At 35.1% G+C, this 22,457-nt stretch overlaps 1 long non-coding RNA gene across 2 annotated transcripts in view; it reads left to right on the top strand.

Annotated features, from left to right (window-relative positions):
• LOC119716013 (uncharacterized) overlaps positions 1-20,337 on the top strand; it is an 85,562-nt gene extending 65,225 nt beyond the window's left edge. For both annotated transcript variants that reach the window (XR_011807783.1, XR_011807782.1), the window contains 2 exons: positions 12,656-12,858; positions 16,131-20,337. This is a non-coding gene — a long non-coding RNA (uncharacterized lncRNA). The remainder of the gene's footprint in view (positions 1-12,655; positions 12,859-16,130) is intronic.
• Positions 20,338-22,457: the final 2,120 nt, after the last annotated feature.

Raw genomic sequence — 22,457 nt, 5'->3', positions numbered from 1 at the left:
TAAACAATCCAGTCTGTCTCAGTCTTTTTTTATTAGGAAACATGCTCCAAAACTACACACAAAGTTCCAGGTGTGGCCACACCAGTGCTGAGCAGAGAGGATCACCTCTCTTGACCTGTAAGCAATGTTATTCCTAAGGAAGTGAAGGATACTTTGGGCCTTTTTTGCCATGGGAGTGCATTGCTGGTTTATGTTTGACTTGGTATCCACCAGGTCCTTTTTCTCAAAGCTGCTTTCCAATCAGTCAGATCCCAGCATGTACTGGTGTATGAGGTTATTCATTCCCAGGTGCAGGACTTTCCACTTGATCTTGCTGAATTTCAAGAGGTTTCTGTCAGCCCATTCCTCCAGACTGCTGCCTCTAGATGGCAGGACAACTCTCTGGCATATCAGCCACTCCTCTCAGTTTTGCATCACCTGCAAACTTGCTGAGGGTACCCTGCCCCATCATCCATACCATTAATGATTTTGAACAGAACTGGATCAAGTATTGAATCCTAGTGTACACTTCTAGTTACTGGGAATTTAGAAATTAGTGATTCTTGCTGTCTATTGTACAAATGTAATACTATTTCAGGTCTATGTAGCCCGTTTGTGTGTGAATGAAAATTAACTATTGGGCATGTCCATGTTCAGATGGACAAATTCCACCTATATCCCCTGTGCCAAATTTGCATGTCCCAAGATGTCCCAAGAAGTATGTCTACTGCCACTTTGGTGCTAACAGAAGCTGGCTGGATTATGTGATACTACCCTCAGATTAAATCTTGTAGTTTAATGAAAAGATTCCTTTTATTGTGTGTGGTTTTCATGTTGGTCACAACATGTTAAAGACTTGCAGCACACAAATTACACGTGCTGTGGAAACATTTCACTAAGCATGTGTTTTCTGAAGATTACTCAACATACTAATAATTCAAAAAACATATTCAGTTACTTTTTTACACATCTCTAAATGATCTCTCTGTCTATATTCTGGCAACCCTTGGAAAGAAATTCTCCAAGAAGATCATCACCTGCATTTGGCATACTCCATCTGGGCTCCAGTTCTTTAATCTCTAAATTTGGTGTTAAGATGTCTGTCTGTCTGGTTGGATAAACACTGAAGTACACACACATGCAGTTAGAATATATACACTTCCTGCATAACTAGGTAAACTTAAATTGACTCAATTAGCAGACTTTCTTTCTTACATGTCAACATTCGCTTACTCTGCTTATGTTACAGATTTGGTGAAAACTGTGCTGTTAAAGTGCCATTCTGACAAAAAGTCCTGTTCCCACTGAAGTGAAAACACTTGGAAAACATGTCCGTTTTGATTACATACTGTAATCAAATCATGTATTGCTAATTCTAAAGTACACTTTCAAAACTGAATGATTATTTTATTTTTAATGTGAAAATAGTGACATTCAAAATTTGTGAATGAATTTATTTAATCAGAGGGACTTTAAAAAACACATTTTTTAATTATATGTTAGAATGGTGTAGAACGTATGAAAACTCTTAAACTGTTAGATATTTTTCGCATCTACAATTGTATACCTCTAGTACTTTTTTATACATTTGGAATTCTTTGTGCACACTAACATTGCCTTGTGATTAGGTTTATTGTCTTAGGGAAAATGTTTGAGTATTAGGTTCAGTAACTGAAATCAAATGTGTTCTCTGTGTTTATTTTTTTCATGTGATAATGTTGCTTAGTGTATGTGCCTAGAGAGAATAATTTCAGTCAGTATGCATTGTAACATTTCCTTCTTTTTCATTCCAACTCTCTTAAAAACTGCTGAGAAGTACTGCAACAGGAATTTCAAGTGCCAAAACAAACAAACAAACAAAAACAAACAAACAAACAAACAAAAAACATTATTTCCATAGAGACACTAGACTAGTAGCATGTTTATCAAACTGCAGGACATTGCTATTTATGCAAATGACATTGTACTAAATGGTAAGCTAAGAAAATACCATTTTTCTATGGCTTTTCTATAAAGAAAATCTATACTCCCCTACTTACCTTTCCCAAATTAGTGTGCAACTATTAACTCTTATAATATACTGTGCTTTGTCTTAATCTAAGAGTAGAGTAAATAGTGTAAATCTTAATGCAGAAGTGCCTGGCACTCTGCAGTAGATTTTGTCAAATTATATATGCTCTTGAGTAAAATCACAGTGATCACTCCAATAAAGATAAGCTATGGTGTGTGTTTGTTTTATCAACCACATGTGAGGATGGAGTATAACCTTCCAAGTGGCTATGGAATTTGTTCAATAAACTATATTTCATGTAAGGAGGAACCCAATGAATCTATTGGATTATGCAGTTGTAAGGGATTTTCTTTTTAATCTAGATTAGTGCTAAAGTAGACGGCTTCAAAAATGTGGAGTACCTCCAGATTCAGGGTATTTGGAAACACAACAGAAAAAAAAAACTTGAAGAGGTACTTGGTACTGTTGGGCTGCTTAAATTGATAATAATGGCCCAGGCTGCTGGAAGTGTACAAACTATGTATGTTTTATGCAGAAACAATTAGTGTTTATTTTTATTTTTAGTGTGTGTGTGTGTGAATGAAAACAGCCCATTTGCCTGATTTTACTTCTGCATTAACTGCTTTTGTATTACAATTTTCTTATTAATTCTAAGTTGTTTCTGTTCATTCTGACTGCAAGAATTTGTAGCCTTAACCACTGAAGTTCTGGTCACAAAAAGAAAAGGAAGGTAATCTGCTGTTTTTCTGGTCCTTACCACAGCACGGTCTCCAAAGGATTACAAATAGAAAAAAAAAAACATGTCAGGGCAACTTAACTTACATAACTATACCTTCAGTATTAAAAGGAAAGGCAGTTCTGAATTGAACATGTTTCATTCACTAAGTTTAGTACATGTCTGTGCTCTTGGTCATGTCCTGCATTTTCTACTTCTCAATTTAAAGAACGGGAGGTTAATTAATTCAGGAAATCTCTTAGGTCCAACCAAATGCACTTGTTGTTAAGTACTTGCCTTTTCTGTAAAGGTAACAATATGTTCTCTTAAATTCTATTACAAGTCCCAGAACAAGCCCCTCTCTTTAAGTGCAAAAGCAATTGCTTTCTTTTTGTGAAGGGAGGAGTTCTCTACAGTCTATACATTTCATAGGCATGAAAAGGAGACAAGTAAAGCAGAGACTGTTGGCTTTATGAATGCTTTTTTTTCAGAAGTGATTCTACCAGACCGTTACTAGAGTAGGGCATGATATTTTTCTCTGCAGCTCTTAAATTAATTTCCTAAATCCTAGATAAAATACAAGGAGCTTTTCTAATCTTCAATATGAGATTCTTTGAGGTATAGTAATAGCTTAGTCACTTGACTAAGGCCATGATATGAAAGGCCAACGTCATGTCCTTGGTTTTCTTAAATTGCATCAAAGTTTAGCTTAGTCTCCTTATACTCTTGGTGGTTAAATAAGCGTTCTGTGTATTAGTTTTCCTATACTCTGTTGTACTTGGAGACCTTGATGGGGGTTTCTGAAGCTTATGCTGATGCATTTGTATGTATCCAGCTACATCAGAGTACTTCCTCCATTTCTGTGTTTGTTACACTTATTAGTTGGTAAATAAATTCTGGTATACTTGAATAAAGGTGTGTCTTGGTCTGGTTGTATCTAATTTAGGTACGTGGCCTCCTGAAGTGTGAACGTATATATCATGTCAGCATGGTAGAAGTGTTCCCTGTGCTATATAATATGAATTGACAGATCTTTACCCTCATCATTCTCATGTGCTAAGCATCATGTAGAAGAAATAATGGATGTCATTTAGTTTTATCAAAACTGCAAATTTTTACTTATTCTGTGCTTTCTCTGATCTTAGAACAGCAGCTTAACAAACTGATTTATGTTTGTAGCTTAATGAAAATCTTTATTTAGGTGAGTTACTTCAAAAGACCTGGCAGAAGTCAGGAAGTCTAAGTCATTGATCATTATAAATATATAAATAATTAAATTTCATTTTATCCGGTAGAATTGCAGATTTGCATGTAAACAAGATCTTCGCTCACATTATGTTTAATAATGTTCTTCTGTACACTTTCCTTCTGGTGCAGATTTTTTATTTAGACAACCATAAATCTTTAAAAGAAAAAAAAAATAAATTACATTTGCTATAGATGAGCCACTGGAAGGTCAAAGAATTTAAATAATTTGCTCATAAATACAAAGTGTAATGAAGATCTATTTTTGAGTACTTCCTTGATTTATTCTCATTCTCTAATCACTGTGAATGCTTCCAGTGAAAATCAAAAGGCTTAGCTTTCATGTGGATTTTAAGAATTATTACAAGTGATGTCAGTAGAGGTTACTGACAGAATAGGTAACAGAAGAGGTTACAGACAGAATAAAAGAATAAACGGGACAAGGTAGTTTGGGGATATAGATCTTTACATAATTTAGAAGTATGCCAGAGCATAACATCTTTTAACAAAGTTAATCTTGATTCTATATTTCCATATGACTGTTCAACCTATGCCAACTATTTTAATATTATTTTATAAGAAAAAAAGAAAAAAAGATGACTAGAAGGTTGGCTATGCAGTATGGGAGTCTACAATTCTTCAGGTGTTAATGATGATAGAAAGGAATACTATGTAGTGAGTAAAAAGTACTTTTAAAAAGTACATTTAGATCACAGCACTTAGTCAGGATCACTTTGCCAGTCTTAGAGGGAATATATGAGCTATTAATTAACATTGATGCATTCCAGTACAATAATAAGAAAAAGAGATGTACATAGTATAGAAATCACAGACTTTTCTCCATGGTTAATACTGATATACACTTAATTAAAACTTACAATCAGAAATAAAGATGGAGGAAGGGCTGAAACTGAAAGCTAGAATTGAAGGAGAAATGCAATTTAGTGACAAAGTTGAGGTCAGAGTGCAGGTAAGGCAGAAGTATTTTAACATGTTACGAAGTATAGCGTGCAAAGTGAAGTGACAGAGTCAAATGGTTTAGAGTACCTTAGATGTATCTGGAAGAAAATGGCTCTAAAAGAAGAAGGTTGTGGTTACATGACTACATGTAAATTTTTACATAAAAGGAAAGAACTTGGGTAGGCTATGCTGAGTACCTGAAATTTTGTGATGTGGATACTGTGTAAGACAGGTATGAAAGTGTAATACAGTGTAAAATTTGAGAATTTTAGAAATACGGAGTTTCTGTCTTCAATTTTCTCATTGAAGTGATACTGAAGTGATCCTTTGAGGTTCACTTTTTATAAATGTGGTGTAGCTGTTCTGTAGTCATGAAGCTGTGAGTAGTTGCATCAGCTAAGGATACAAAGAAAGAGACTGAGTTTTCAGAATTGGCTAATGTTAAGGTTCATCTCTGAAACATGTCAGAACGGACTCAGATGTTCAGATGTTCAACATCCTAAAAATGAATAAAGAGTGTAAAATTACAAGATACTATGAAATAGCTGCCTGCAGCTAGATGAAAATATTACTGTTTAAAGACAAAAGGAAATACAAGTAAATAGAAAGCTGATAAAGCCAAGATATTTTCTAAAGTCTGCATTAAATGAGTAGAAATTACCTCAGAGACGCAACAAAAACACCTAAGTAAATACAAGCAGAAATAATATAAATAAATAAATAAGAAGATAGCTTGTCTGAAAGTTTCTAAGGTCAGGAGCTAATATTGTGGCTGCATGTGCCCAACTTTGCTTACGAGTCTAATTAACACAATTAAAAAAAAAAAAAGGCACACGGAAAAAGTGCAACTTCTGTGGGCTTGAGTCTACTAGCTTGTGTGATGGTTGCTGTACTGCAACTGAGTGCAAATTACAAATAGTCAATGAAAGTTGTTCAGATTTTTCTTCTTTAGACTTTTCTGTATGAGATATCATATCCTGATGCTTATGAGACAAGGAAAAAAAAAAAGTTCAGTAATAAAAAGTACATCTTTGTGTACTGATACTGGAAGAGGCCAGTTGAGAATTAGTGAATATATAAATACATTATTTCACAAAGAAAAGGTATGTTTACATTTGTGGATTTCCATGGAAAATGCCTTGGAAAATCATCTTTACTGTATTCAGAATCAGAATCTGAGCATTTAAAAACAAAACAAACACAACACAACAACAACAAACAGAATTTTTCAGAGTTATTAATGTAGTCCTGACCTTTCTATGTCAGGTTGATAAACACCTCAATAGATTCAGTTCTGTGTGTTTATGTCTGATGTTGGAATGCCTTTTGAGCATTGAAATGTCTTTGTGACATACAGAATGCATCCAGCTGTGAGACAAGTGCCATAATATAGTGTCATTCAATGGACATAAACTCTTACCTCTATGTCAGGAGACCAAACTGCCATTGACAAAAGATAAAAAGATGCTAGCAAGCAGCTGTGGGTTTTGTTTGTTTTATTTTTTATTGTTATTTTTTATTTTCTTGTTTAGTAATAGTTTAGATATAGCGTTGCCCAGGGAATACAAAAAGAAATCGTTTCATCTTTCTAAAATCTATTCTATACAGGCTGTAATGTAATACAGCTCAGTTACATTTCCCTGAATGATAAACTAAAAGCTCAGTGGAGTTCTAAGCATGCTGAAAGCGCCCCCTGCTGTTGAAGAGTCATTAAGAGATGAGTCATCCCTTTGGATTTTGTATTTCTAAGAAAAGCCAAGATCAAGTGTAGTAAACGAACTAATGGTCAAAAACACGTTTATTTCACAGATGGTATTTTCAGCTGATGAAAGAAAGAAGCTGATATGTTTGCATTAGGGTTAAATTACCATAGGAATAATGACATAAGAGAAAATCCCTGGTAAGAAACTAGATAGTTCAGTAAAGCTAAATGAGGAAAAAAGCTAAGCATGAAATCGTTCTTTAAGCTGCACCACTATTTTGCATAAGGAGAAATATTAAAAGCATTTATCTGAGTCTTTTATGATTAAAGTTATAGATTTACTCTGGTTGAAGTGAATTATTACCTTCTAAATGTTATCCTGTTGAGATTTTGGAGTAGTTTATTGTAGCAATGTTGTATTCTGCAAGTGCAATGAAGTGAGATGACGTACTTGAAATGATACTTGAACATAGCCTAAATGAAGGTAACTGTCTGTCTGTCTTGATTACCATACTGAAGAAAAACATCTCTATACTCAGTAGATATCTTTATACCAATCCACCTATGAACAATGCGCTCCTGATATCCAGAGAGAGCATGAGTCACTTGATTGGAGTGACACATGCAACTAAATAACATACTTTATGGAATAGATATAGGGAGAATATCAACAAATATACTATGCAAAGGGCATACTATAGATCAGACTGTAAGTTACACTACTGCAGTAGGACATGAGTCAATGAAGTTACATAAAGAGGAACAAAAGGAAAGCATCTGAATAGCATCCATAAAGAAAAAAAAAAATGTGGATCTTTAATTATGTTATTTTATTTTTCATTTTCTGTACAGGACCTCTGCTATTTTTTGACACATGGAGCAGCAGCATGGTTTTAAATTTTCCTGTGTTTTATTCTCTGTGGAGTGCTGGTCACCCATTACACTCTTTTGTTATATAGCAGTTAAGCATTTAACAATATTCAAGACTATTTTATTCTCACATTTCATAATGTACAGGCATCTGTGTTTGTTGGGTTGATCTCAGCCAGCTGCCAGATCCATGGCAGGTTGCCTGAGGCCCACGCAGCCTCTCACTTGCTGCCCCTCTTCAACAAGATGGGGAAGAAAACAGGATGGAAAAGCTCATGGGTCAAGATAAGAACAGGGAGATCATATACCAATTACCATCATGGGCTAAACAGGCTCAACCTGAGGAAAATTAATTTCACTTACTGACAATTAAATATTTTCAGATAGCAAGAAACAATGTCAAAAGTAAAACAGCTTCCCTGCCACCCTGCCTTCTTCCCAAGCCCAACCTCACCCCTTCATTTCCCACCCCTCCACCCAATGCTGCCGAGCGGCACAGGGGGCTGGGGTCAGTCCCTAAGAGCCCCTCTCTGCCACTCCTTCCTCCTCACACTGTGCCCTGAGCCAGTGTGTGGCCTCTCCGTGCTTTCCCCTATGGCTGCTGGGTTCAACTACGCCCTGCTGGGCCATTGGAGCAGTCTGGGAACTTCTGTGTCTGGCACAGGGCAGAGGACATCATACGGCATGGAAGATGCCTTTTGTCAGTTTGGATCAGCCATCCAGGTGATGTCCCCTCCTAGCTTCTTGTGCATCCCCAGCCTACTTGATTTGAGTGTGTGTGGAAGAAAGACAGCCTTGGTGCTGTATAAGCACTGCTCAGGAATACGCAAAACACCGGTGTTACTCTTGTAATTGGTTCCTGTTACAAGCTGAAGGGGCTGTTGGGTGCTTGCCTCCCCTAGTCTGGATTCTGAAAGTTCAGCATATCAGAAGTGGTGCTCAGTGTATTTTACAGAATTGAATAATAGTCTTACAGCATCTTACAAGTGTAAAAAATGTATAACTTTTAATTATAGCTTATGAGTCCTCATTCAGCACATTGCATTTGATTTAAATATCTTATTTAGTGACAGCTGCCACTTCAATACATCGATTTAAATTACTCAGAATAAAATGTCTTACTAAAATTTTGCTGCTTTACCAAAAGTATTCTCCATTGTTTTGAGAAGGTAAAATACTTTTTAAATGAGTCACCTTAGATATCAGCACTCATGTATTTTGCATGCAAGAAAATTTAATTGAGAACAGTTGACTTAGCTAATAAAACTGTTTTATTTCTTTGCTTGTCCAACAGTCTAAGCAAAATTCAGTGATTCAGTAGCCCAGTCCTTTGTCTCTCTGAGGCACAATCCTTTCTTGAGATTCTTTTGGTATGGTGGTTCTCTAGATTTCCTTTGTAGTCTGAAGTTACAGTGAAAAATGATACAGAATTTCAAATTACTGTTTTTCCTTTGCTTTTTAAGGTCTCTGCCTAAGCTTCTTAACTGTATTTTGTGGTTTGTGTAGTACAGCAGGCCTAGACTAAGGGATTTTATTGCTGTGGTATGTATAACAGCAGTGGCTGAAAGGTCTCATCTACATGAGGATTCATGAAAATGTGAATGGCTTGTACTCTCATATATGCATTATCCCAAATACAGGCTGTACATTCCATCCCCGTTACTTATGTATTAAAACTACCTTCATCATCACTGCATCTGACCACTTCATGCTTATCATATGATTTTATGCTAACAAAAAAGTACAAAGAGGAAAGCCTATTACCATGAAATTACTATGGGGAGAAATGGAGTCAGGTTTCAGGGAGAAGTTTTCAAAGGAATGATTGAAAATATAGCATTTTACACAATGAATGGAGACAAGCACCCCATCATTTCAGAAGGTCAAGAGCAGACAATTTTTGTATTTAGCTCTGCTTCTAGAATAACAGGGGGTAGTGAGCTGTCCTTGCCTCTTTCTGTCTGAACACTTTCTATTTTCTTCAAGCAAAAATCAGCTGAAAACACTTAAAAAAATAATAATAAAAAAATCTGTGTTACACCTGAAGGCTTTTACCTGGAATAAGTTAGGAAGACTTCTTAAAAACTAGCTCTGTAATGGACCTGTGGATCAAGAGAGAGTCAAGTGATTTAACAAGAAAACTGTAATTTAGCCAATACTCAGATCTTCTGTCTGTGAGCTCAGTATAAGGAAAGGTGAGGAAAGGTTACTACAGTTAAAATTCTAATTATGCAGATATACAATTGTTAGTTATTTTTATTTTTAAATGATTGCCATTAAAATATAAGCCCTATACAATTCTCATATGAAAGGTTATAATGTATTCTTTTCAATAGAAGGACTTCTACGAGAGCTTAGCTGAACATAAAAATATGTTCTGTATAGAGGAGAAGTGGAAATTATTTAAAGAACTTTATTTTTAATTAAAGAAATAGATGGAAAGAAGAATTAAACACTCCAGCTTCCATCTTAAACCAAGAGCAAGTGCAGCCCTTTTGCTCTTTGCAGAGCTTCCTTTTAGTTCCTCAGTCCTAATCTACAAAGATTAGAGGGAAGAGCATGGCCACACATTTCAAAGGAGTAGGCATATTCTTTAGCATCTGAATAAAAGATTCAGTATACATTTTTTGCATTGCACAGTAACCTTTTGCACCTGAGTGACATAGAGTTGAATAACCCCCTTTATGTGACCAAGGCAGAAAAACATCTAGAAACACAGGTAAACTGTTTCAAATCAGTATTATGTGGAAATATTGTTTAAAAAATTACCAGAGGCAAAATCAGAAAAAGAGGGATAAAAATTAGACATTATAAAGCCAAATAAAGCCACATTCAATGGCAAAGACATGACATGACAAATACTTTACAGAAAATATATTTAAATATACTATTTAGAGTTGCATGCATAGTAAGCCTGTCTTTGACTTGTTGATCAAAAGGGTGACATACAACAAATCAATCCTATTACCATTAGTTTCAGAACTAGTTAGTACTTTACAGTCTTAAAGGTAAACAGGTTAAATACTAATTAGTAGACTTCTAATATACATCATTGAATGCATGTGGAGTTCACAAAATATATGAGGAAGTGACAAGCAAATGATGCAAATGTCTAAGATTCAACTGATAAATATCAGCATTAGGTCTAACTGACCATATGAAATTATCTCAAGTTTCAGTGTTTTAGAGGAGGAGGACCTATATGTGTGAGAACATAGTCACTGTCTAATCAGGGTTGCTCAGTGTAATTTCTGATCATCTAGTCCCTTTTTTTTTTTTTTTTTTTAAATGTTCCTTTTTCTTGGTTTGTATAGTTTAATATGGATTAGACTTTGAGGGAAGGGCTGGGTTTGTAGTTCTGCATACAAAATGGAACACACACTGTGCAACGACACTGTTAAAGATGCAGCTTGGTCTGAAGTTGATAACATAATGCAATGCTTGAGAACCTGTCTGCCACTGAGTTACTTTTGTTGATTTTTATTTTTTTTTCCCCAGAATGTATGGACAATGTCACCATGTCACTGTCTAATTGATACTGCATTAGAAAAGCAGCTGTTTCTTTTATTTTTTTGAATGTTAAACTGCTATGTACCATTTTGACACATAATGAGAAGCAGTGTGGTCCTATTGATAACGTATTACGTCAGGATTCAGGAGGCATAGGTTTTATTGCTGACTGTTGATGCTTCTACTGAATATTATTCAATATTCTGTTTTCTGGGGTGCTAAGAAACATTATAAATAATAAAAGAAAATATTACTATAATTTTGTTTCCATGAATTAAAACTGAGTTGTTTGTTCTGTCATTACTTTTCATATTCCACTTTGTCATGCTTATTGTGTGCCTGTGCAAGTCTTTGTACTAAAGACTTTAAGTATCCTTAAGTGGTACTAGAAACTCTACATAGTGTAGTATGTCATTGGAAAAACAAAATTTAACTGTTTTTCAGTGATTCTAGTGACCCTCATATTTTAGGATGTTTTATCCAGTCTTTTTTTGGATATAGTGGAGGATGGAGATAAACAAGCCAAGCACTCCTAGCTTGCAGATTTATTAGCTAGTGTCTAGATATGGACAGAATAGTAGTGGGCTATGGCAGAAGTGATTATTAGAAATGTTAGTGTTAATAAAAACAATAATTTCTCAGAGGAAAAGGTATAATTAACAACGGTATTTGTTATTTTTTTTTTTATTACTGATCCACTGAGTGTGGATCATTGATATAATACTTATACAGAAATTTTTACTATAATTCACTGATATGGAACTGGAGTACTTCCCAAAACACTAGGTGAGCTCCACATCAACTCAATGCATGCAATTTTTTTTTTTTTGCTATCAAAAGTTTTTTATTCCCTTTTTTTTTTTTCTCCTCTTCTGTTCCCTGTGGCATCATCCATCTCACATATATCGTTTAAGGTAGCATACTCTCCTCTACGTAATGTGATGGGTAATATCTATGCTTATTGAAGCTTTTTAATATTCAGTATTAGGATTCTCCCACAGTCTACACACCTAGGTGAGTAAACTTAGCAGAAATTTTTTGTACCACTAATGAAGACTTAAAGAGAAAGTATTTTGTTATTATTCCTTCTTCGCAAACCAAAGCTGCTCTTCCTAATCAGTCTTATTTAGGCTTTGGAAAGTGGAATTTTCTAGCTGTGAGCGAGTGTTTTACATTTCCTTTCCTACCCAAGGTCTTTGGATTACCATATTTATGGTATACATTAATTAACACATTCCTGTCTTCAAAATACTCAAAACAATTAGAGCTATCTGAAAATAAACTTGGAAATAAATACTCAATGCTGTCTCTTTTTTCTGTCTTAATAATTGGTCTTTTTTACATAAGGACTGCATGGATGGTGACTCTGGGAATAGATGCTTGATTTGAGCTGCAACATGGAGACCCTGAAGTTTTAAATACTTCCATTCTCCCAAATTTTTCTCAAGATCTACTATAGAGATTTGTTTTCATCATCTTACCAGTGCAATCCTAGTGCAACAGAGATGTTTTGCTGAAAGAGCTATCTGATTATATGAGAAGCCTGTACTTTCAATTCTTATGAAATTATGTGGACAGATTTATATCAAAATATTGAGTAAAATCAACTTCCTAAAAATTCTCATCCAAATTGGAAACACCTTTTTCTACTTTTATTTTTCAGTATTTTAAACATATTTTCTTCAGTGTGAAGTTCTGGCAAGAATCAAGTTGCTGTTTGCTCAGTCAGCACTTGGGAAACTTTCTTCTAAAACTGAGGCATCCTCCACTGAGATTCCCATCTGCTAAAATTCTATGGAGAAACACATAACTGGGCAGCTCGAGAATTTCATCTGCACCGTGTGGAACTTGTTAATCTATTCCAGTGTAAGTTTGAGGCTGTGAAATATGTTGGCAATAGGATGTGATGGCTATTTAAACTGAATGTTTTCATTTGATCTAATCGTTTCTTCAGATAAACATGTTCTTCAGATAAACATGTTCTGTTCAGCTAACTTCATGATCTAATAGGAGTGATCGTATACTTGAGGTAGGGATGGGGAGAACATACACATTGGTAGAATGTGTGCAGGAAAAAAAAAAAAAAAGCGGTCACTCAGTCCCTGGAATTTAATGCAGCAGGTCATATTTTAGCAATAGTCAAGGATAGCTATTTTAATCACCGAAGTGTTTAGAACCTGAATCCTCTTATTCTTTTATTTACTTTCCTAGTCAGTGATCCTTGTTGTTCTTTAGGTTCTTCTCAGTTAGGTACTTTTTATTGCAGCCATATTTCAAAAGCATTCTTGGCTTTTAGCAAGCACTTTAGAAGAAAAAGAAAAGTTACTTTATTTGATAAAATACCTGTGGCAACTGGGAAAAAATACCTCATCACAACTGTAGCTGTGGAACTGCTGCACTTCTGTAATACAGTACCTAATCTATTTTGTACATGGAGCTTTCGGGATAGTGTTTATGAGTTCTTGCACTAGTCACCTGAAACTTCATCAGCTGTGTCTTACAGGCAAAGGCTGTGCTGGAATATTTTTCTAAGTGTGCTAGCAATAGCGTTATGTTGTGTAGTACAGTAGCAACATTTTGCCTACAAATGTTGACATTATGCTTTCTGGCTTGTATGAGCTTTTTAAATGTAACAGAGGGATCGTTGATGAGAACAAAAAATGAACTTGTATATTTATTCTAGGAAAATTTGAATATTTCTTAATGAAGTCACAAATGGTACTTATGGTACTGGTACTTATGTGATCTGAATTTGATTCTGCATGATATAAATGAATTTGTCTCTGCGACAGAATCTGTTTGATAGAAATTTGAAGCTAGAAATTCTGTAAACTAGGTCACTGTAATGAAAAGTCTTTTCTGTTCCAAAATACAGGATTTTAATTTTTGAACATGCCAGCAGCTCTGACTAAGCACAACCAAAATTAAGATATGCACAGCTTAGCTCATTGTTAAATTCTTAAATCCAATTCCTTTCCTCATAGCTTACCTGTTTACCTCTGATGCAATTTGTACATGTATAGATTTTTTTTTGTTACTGATTCCCATAACACTTTGCACAGTGTTGCAATACAAAGCTTCAGATTCAGTGATGAATTGAAAGAATATGATGTCAATAGCACAACAGAGAGAGAAAAAAAAATTCTGTAAGACATAAACAGCTAACTTGGTTTTGTGTAGTATAGTGAATACAGTATGTAGAATCAGATCGAAATGTCTGCTTGTCAATAGCAGTTGGGTCAGTGTGAATAAGGTATAGCCACTGATAATTTTTGAAAAAAAAATGTATAAAAGTTTTCTTATACATGTAAATTTAGCACCAAAATGCAATTTCCTGTATTACATTTTATTTGTATGTATTTTCTATGTATTTTTTTTTTATCTATCAGCTTGCAGGAAGCTTAGGGAGATTTAAATGCTGAATCTGGCTCAACTATATTGTACTCAAAGACTCAGCTGTGCTTCTCAGAAGTGATCTCACTGAAAGGAAACCTGGGGGGCGAGCAAAGCTGAATTTATGTTTCATCACTCAATTAAATGCAGCAAAATTGAAAAAGCTACCTTGAAATTCATGTACAACTGGAAAAAGAGGAATAGATTCTTGAAAATATAATGACTTGAAAAATACATACTAACATTTGTAGGAAAAGTCTGTTGAAAATAAAAATTTTAAATGTTTATCTGAATTGTTTCTAAATGTTTTTCATATATAGAAGGGAAAGTAGATGCTGAACAGTTTACAGTGTCTAGATTGTAAACTGCTGTGCAGAGCAGTCCTACAGTTTCTATATATGTGATCCCACATTTGGAAAACAAAAAAAAAAAAAAAGCAAAGGGAATATTTGTAACAGTAAACTCTTAAAATCACTCATTTTATTAGTTAGCTGACACTGCCACTGCATTGTGAATAAGTTCTGTACAAGACAGAACCTTCTTGTAATCCACACAAAACCACACAAAACTGATAACATTAAAACTATGCAGAAGCTTGTGTTGTCATTTTGGTGAGCAGTTGGTAGCTTAACTGAAGACAAATATACTATGCATTTAGTTATATTTATTTCATAGCTGAGGCCATAAAGAAAAGAAAGCATTTTCTCCCCTTTTAAAGATAAATTGGGATACAAAGATTGAATATTTCTGCATATTTAAATATAGACTGTTCTTTCTATTGTAATTATTCTATATTTTATACTTTATGATTGAATAGATGTATTTCTTATGGAATACAGAATCCCATTTATTTTCTATTAGTAGAATGAATTTCATAATAGGCAATATACCAAATAAGCATTAAGACAATCAACAGAATCTGGACTTATGTATGCTTTTGTGAGATTTCTGTGTTGTTTTTCAAAAAATACATAACGATCCAATGACTGGTCTATATTCCATGCCAAAGTTTAAAAAAATAAAAATAAAAAATAGTTCTAACTGTGATGAGCACTTACTTAAAGAGCTGCTATGCCAATGATTACTATTTTTTATTTTATTGTTTTACTTTAAGAAATCCTAAAGTTTTATGTGTATTTCTACTCTGTCTTTCTCTGCAGGCCTTCTTATTCATCTATGTGATTTGCGGGTGTGTTGTAAAACAGATTCTGCAGAACAATGTTAACCTTAATAATCTTGAGTTCTAGGAAAGGAAAATATTAAACATGATTTGAACCATCAATTTTATAAAAATAACAATAAATTGAAAGCTGCATTAATTTATACTCAAAAGATAATGAAAGCTGTAGATAAATAATTAACATTTATGTAGTTGGTAAAAATGTAGATAGTGATTACATTAACCTCTATTGCACTTAACATTCTTTGGAAATAATTTGAATGATCCATTTTCTATATCAAAACATGAGGCAGCATATGAATTACTCAGTCTGAAGACCATTTCCTTGTAATAGCAGCTAAAACATATTACATTAACTGTCTTTAATGATGGGGAACATACAAATATTTCTGAGAAGTCACGTGCTTTCAGATAAGCAATATGATTCCGGGGAGAGACCCACTAAAAAGGGGAAGGATGTTTGACAGAATTATTTCTTCTCTTATTTTCCTAGGGATAATTTGTTATTGGGAATATTTGGTCTTTTTCATTTCTGCTTCTTCTTTCTTTTTTTATTTTTTTACAGAAATTGAAACTCAAGACACTAAACTAGAGGAGTTTTGCCAAAACAGCATTGGACCTCAAACATCTGTGACATAAATACCAATTAATACTTTAGCTGGAACAATCACAAGACTTTGCAGACTTCTAAAGCTTCTGTAGATCAATGAAAAACAAACAAACAAACAACAAAAAAAATAATAAAGCACAACAACATAAGTCTCTTTCAGGAAATTTTAAAGCCTAATGTATCTTTACAAATTTCAGCATTCTTTTGAAGTATTTTATCATTAGGTCAGCAGGAAATACAGCTTATGGCTGTGCATAAAGATGAGTTGAACATGAAATGCCATACTTCCTAAAGTCTTTGTGCTGTAAAAACTCAAATCATTATAATGGCTAAGTGAGCCAACTTACATAACTTAAAGTCTTTATTGTGTTGAAATGAGATATTATTTTGTTGGTAAAGTTCTCATTGATATTTATTTCCAGTACCAACATGTTGTAATGGGTTTACATGGCAAGGTTTTGGTAGCAGGGGGCCATAGGGGTGGTTTCTGTGAGAAGGATCAAGAAGCTGCCCCATGTTTGGGAAGGGCCCCACTGCTAACCAGAGCCGAGCCAATAAGCGATGTTGTTTTGCGCCTCTGTGAGAGCATATTTATGACAGGGAAAAAAGTGCTGCGCCACACAGCAGCTGGGAGAGTGAGGAACAGCCTTGCAGGCGTCAAGGTGAGTGAAGAAGGAGGGGGAGAGGTGCTCCAGGCGCCGGAGCAGAAATCCCCTGCGGCCTGTGGTGAGGACCATGGTGAAGCAGGATGTCCCCCTCCAGCCCATGGAGGAGACCATGGTGGAGCAGGTGGACCTGCACTGACGGAGGCTGCCACCCGTGGAAGACCCCTGCTGGAGCAGATTCTGGGCCGGACATGTAGCCCATGGAGAGGAGCCCACGCAGGAGCAGGTGACCTGGCAGGAGCTGCTGCCCGTGGGGGAGCCAGGTTGGAGCAGTTTTCTCCTGAGGGATGGACCCCGTGGTACGGACCCATATCTGGAGCAGTTCTGGAAGAGCTGCTGCCTGTGGGAAGCCCATGCCGGATCAGTTCATCAAGGACTGCATCCCGTGGGTGGGACCCCAGAGCACAGGGGACGAGAGTGACCAAGAAGGAGCGGCAGAGAAGAAGTGCTGTAGACTGACCATAACCCCCATTCCCCCGTTCCCCTGCACCGCTTGGGGGGAGGAGGTGGGAGAGGGTGGATGGGGGGGAAGGTGCTTTTGGTTTCTTTCCTTTGTTTCTCACTTCTCTAGCTTGTTAGTAATAAGCAATAAATCTTACTATCTCCCTATGCCAAGTCTGTTTTGCCCGTTACAATAATTACTGCGTGATCTTCTCGTCCTTATCTCAACCTTTGAGCTCTTTTCATCGTATTTTCTCCCCATTCCTCTTTGAGGAGGGGGAGTGAGAGAGCGGCTGTGGTGGAGCTCGGCTGCCCACTCGAGTGGAACCACGACACGTGTTCATCTTAAGAAGTTGCAAATGGAAATTCTGAGCTGAAAACTATTGAAATATTCATAAGTTTTGAAAACAATTGTCGTTTTAGACTGAAGCTGTACATAGGGTTTATATTTTTATTCAATAATTTTATTGAAAATATTTGTAAGTTTTGTTTCATGAATCTTTCAAAACTACTTTTTCTTCTGCGTTTCACTTGGCACTTCATGTTATTTTTCTCTATGATCTGAGAAACTTCACTTGTGCTGGACCTCCTATATCACATTTATAGTATGGCAGTTAGTATTTATAGCTCCTGCATTACATCCTTTTGAAAGTGTGAAATTAAACTACTTTGACTTTGATCACCCAAAAAACTATCCTCTTAACTTTAAGTATAGAAATGTTATCATGAAACCTCTTCAGGCATAAAGCAAACCCAGTGTTCTAATATATTCTGAGTCAAGATTCAGGAGATTACTGTGTGGGATTCAACTGGTGCTCTCTCAATATTTTAATTAAAAGGAAAGAAAGAAACAAAAATCAAGTCCTCGTTATTTTTAACTGTGCTGTGAACTCCATTCTTGAGTAAAGTTAGAAAACAAATGCAGTCAATTTAGTAAAGGCAGGTTTTTCACATGGTAGTACTGCTTTGAACAAAATGTAACCTGAAAAAGACTTCTGAAGATGATTAGAAAGAATTTGATCAGAACCACGAAAGACAAAAATCCGTTTTGTAGAATAGTCAGGGCATACCTAAGTCCTTAAGTTTTTACTTAAGGTACTTTACATTTATATACTTTACAAGGACATATCCTTGTTCTCATATTCTATCATTACTATTATTTTCTACAGCCATCTCTGTCATCTCTGTTGGATTCAGTGAATAATTTTAGTATCAGGTGGAAACGTATTTGGGAAAGTCACTTAGAAATTCCAGTTGGACACTGAAGAAGGCAGAAGAGTTTATGATTTACATGTAAACCCTGGCTTTCTGTGCAACAGGTACATAAGTTCAGAGACTCTTAGATGAACATTCTTAATATTCAAATTTTGGAGGATGAGAAAGTATATAAATGGTAAATTTTTTTTTTTTTCCTCTTCTAGAAGTTGTAAAACCTTTGTCCAAGTGTACTTTTATAGGAGGTACAAGCTTTTTTTTTTTTTTTTTTTTAATGGAACCTTAAAACATAAGTAAGAAAATCCTGGGAGGAGAAAACCCCTGAAATGCCAAAAAGTTCTAACCAATTTTGAGAGTGTAATTTTCTGCAAAGCTTCAGTTCTGTAGTTGGATCATCCTGAATGTTGATAAGATTCAACTATTTGTTTTTCTCACTCCTTTCAGGGCTTCCTCACAGCCTTTGACTTTTGTCATTGTCTTTCACATCTTTGACCAGTTCTTCCCTTTCGGGGAATAGCTGGTCCACAAGTCATATGGTCATATATGTCAAGAAAGTGTCTTCGGGACACTTCACATATCTCCTAGGTGTAAGTGTCCAACCCTATTGTCCTTCCAGCCAATATCAGGAAGGTTGAAGCCTTGTCTGAACGTTCCAGCTCTGGCTCAAGAATTCAAAAGCTTCAAAAGGCTTTTAAAGAATCATTTAAGTTTCCCAAAATTATCTCCTTGCAGCTATTACATGTCTATTAGGCTATTGAAGCACATTTTTTCTGTTCTGTTTAATCTATACATAATCTAGTAGCTACACTCTAAATGATCTTCAACCAAAATTAATATCTTATGTAAAGGAAATAATGATAGCTGTTTAATTATTCATTCATTTCAGTTTATTATGAATCATTCTAAAATCGTAACAGGACATGAAAGATTTCAGCTGAATGAATGCTTACTTACTATAACTGTCAGAGCAGTGAGTTTAAACTATTAACATTGTAGAAGATAAACAGTATTTATTTGATATTTTTGATATAAGCTATTTTGATCCTGAGCAACTGAGTCCTTTTGCAGCATGTTTCCTTCTGCAAAATAAAATATATATATATAATTTTAAAAAGTGGTTCAAGTAACAAAGAAAAGTAAGATTATCTTTGATTTATGTTAGGTTATTTGATTGTTTGTTTGGGTTGTGTTGCCTATGACATTTCATTACATAGTTTCTAAGATCAGAAGAAACAATATGTCTGTCTAATTTGATAGTCCATAGGAGATAGCCACTATTAAAATATATTTGCATCACATCCATAACTTCTGAAAACCATTGATTCACTTTGGCAATAATTTAAATTGATGCAGAGACTATCAAAATATTTCAGTAATGGGGTGTTCTTGCCACTATTTCTAGATTGGAAAGTAGATACTTTACAGTTTTGTAGTGGGTTTTGTATTTAGTTTGTTTGTCTTTAAAATGCTTATTATCTTTCTGAAGAGTCATCCTTGGCTAGGTATTTGCTCATTACTTAACTTTCACAAGGCTGAACTAAACTGATTGAGTTGTTCAGATTTCTGTCTGCAGTGTTGGTTAACCTGGTTGCAAATCACTATTGCGCCTCTTCTGTAACAAGATCAATATAGCAATATATCTCTACTTTATAAGTTCTATTCAAGTTTTTTATGTCATATTTTTAAAAGTCCTGAAAAGTCTGTTATCATCAATTATAGAAAGAATGAACAGTGTAAGTTATCAATATTCTGTAAAGGTTATACCTACATGAATGTCAGCTGTTTGGGTGTCAAGGACCTCTGTCATTCTTTTGCTGATAATCTGATTTATGTAGAAGATGAAGGCCTAGATAAAAATAAAGAAAATGAACCACCTCAAGACTTTTTCTCTTCTGCTTCCTTAACATTATATATTAAAGTTCTGATGTATTTTTGTATTTACTGTCAGCTTTTCATGTTTCACTCTATATGCTCAACATACCCCAGTGTTTTCTGGAAAGAGTTAGGAGACAAGGTCTATTGTGAACGAAGATTCAGCATCTTCCTTAAGGTTGCTTGTGATATTCCAATAACTCATAAGCAGTAGTAACATTTACTAATTTATGGCATCATGTGCAATCTGTTAAAAGCTCTTAAGATTAAGAGCTCTCCATTAACACCAGTGACAGGACCCGCGGGAATGGGGTTAAGCTGAGGCAGGGGAAATTTAGGCTGAACATCAGGAGGGGGTTCTTCACAGAGAGGGTGGTTGCACACTGGAACAGGCTCCCCAGGGAAGTGGTCACTGCACCGAGCCTGACTGAATTTAAGAAGAGATTGGACTGTGCACTTAGTCACATGGTCTGAACTTTTGGGTAGACCTGTGCAGTGTCAAGAGTTGGACTTGATGATCCTTAAGGGTCCCTTCCAACTCAGGATATTCTATGATTCTATGATTCAAAGATGAAATTACTTTCTATGCTCGTACAACAGGTTTGATTTCGAGCTAATCATTTGTCATACAAGCACACCTGTTTGCCTGCCTTCTGCTTTGAGCAATGAAGATGCATGAGAAGATTCAGAGGAGAGAATTCATGCACTTAAGAACTAGGAAAAGGACAAGTTTTCTTTGTGTACATGTACACATACTTACACACACATATATACGTGTGTGTTTGTTATCCAGTAAATTTGATCAAATTTCTGACTGAAGTGATAAAAGTATTTTTGGTGTATTAAAAGTGAGTAGTAGCTGGGAATTTTCTCCTCTGATAGTTTTAAAATTTAGCTCTTAGCCATACCAGTTAAATAAACATACTGAAGTTGACACCAAGTTACTCAGGGCATGCAGTGCAACAAGGGTAGTGGCTGCTTTATACCATAATACTAATTTGTGCTAAAGAATCTCTCAAAGGTTAAAGGAAGTCTGTTTTAGCTTGTCACCATTGTAGTTTGGAAAACATAACAAACCAGATATTTATTTTCATCATGCTTTATTAATTTTTGAAAAGTTTACATAAGTTATATGGTAACTCCTTAAAAATAGCATTATATCTGTGTTGGTTGACAAATCTAAAGTCAAAATATTCCTAATATTTTTCAGTGTCATGATAATTTTAATTTATTAATTGTGTTTTCTAAGTTAAAAGCTCTGTTTTCTGTTCTTCCAGCCAGTCTTTACATCATATTCACATTCATAATTACAGCCACTGTATAGGGGCAGTATAAGGGATAATTGGACCATAATATGATATGAAGGGTGTTTAAAAAAAAAAAGTGTTTCACCATTTTTGATCATCGAAAAAATTAATTATAGTTTTATTTTTGGTCCATTCTTCAGTAGATTAAAGGAGGAAGCATTCACACACAGGAAACTGTATTATTAAAACATGGCATGCGGCAAATCCTTGTCATATATTTATGACATTTTTTTCAAAAAATTACAGTAAATATAATGTTACATACTGGAGTATTGAAATATTTTTGTTGTTCCTAGAACAAATCACAGAGTCACGGGGCGGGGGGGCGGGGAGAAATGCATTCTGATAGATGCATATTTTGAAAGAGAATGCTTTGGCCTATTGTCTGCCTTGAAATTCTAGAAACCAATATGTTATTTAACATGAGTAATGCTTAGTACTTTTCATGCAAATATAAGAGAGACATTGACATCACCATGTTAATTCTCATATACTGCACTTTATCAGGGAGCCAGTGAAAGTACATAATTTGCTGAGAATCATATGAGCAAGCCCATGGCAGATCTGGAAATTAAACTTAAATCTCTGTTTGCTGTACTTGTGCATTTCTATAAATCCACAGAAATTCTGCTATTGATTTCTGTAATTCCACAGTCAGAAATCTTACCTCTAAAATCCCAGGCCTATATTTAGTAATAAGCAATGTACAAACATTTTATTTATATCAGAAACATCTTTAAGAATTGATGAGTAATTAGCATGCAGAAATCTTTCTATAATCC

Source organism: Anas platyrhynchos, chromosome 2 (assembly GCF_047663525.1).
Source record: "Anas platyrhynchos isolate ZD024472 breed Pekin duck chromosome 2, IASCAAS_PekinDuck_T2T, whole genome shotgun sequence".
In the NCBI taxonomy this organism is placed as follows: Eukaryota; Metazoa; Chordata; class Aves; order Anseriformes; family Anatidae; genus Anas; species Anas platyrhynchos.
Note: the sequence above shows the minus strand (reverse complement) of the source record. Positions and strands in the feature narration are given on the sequence as shown.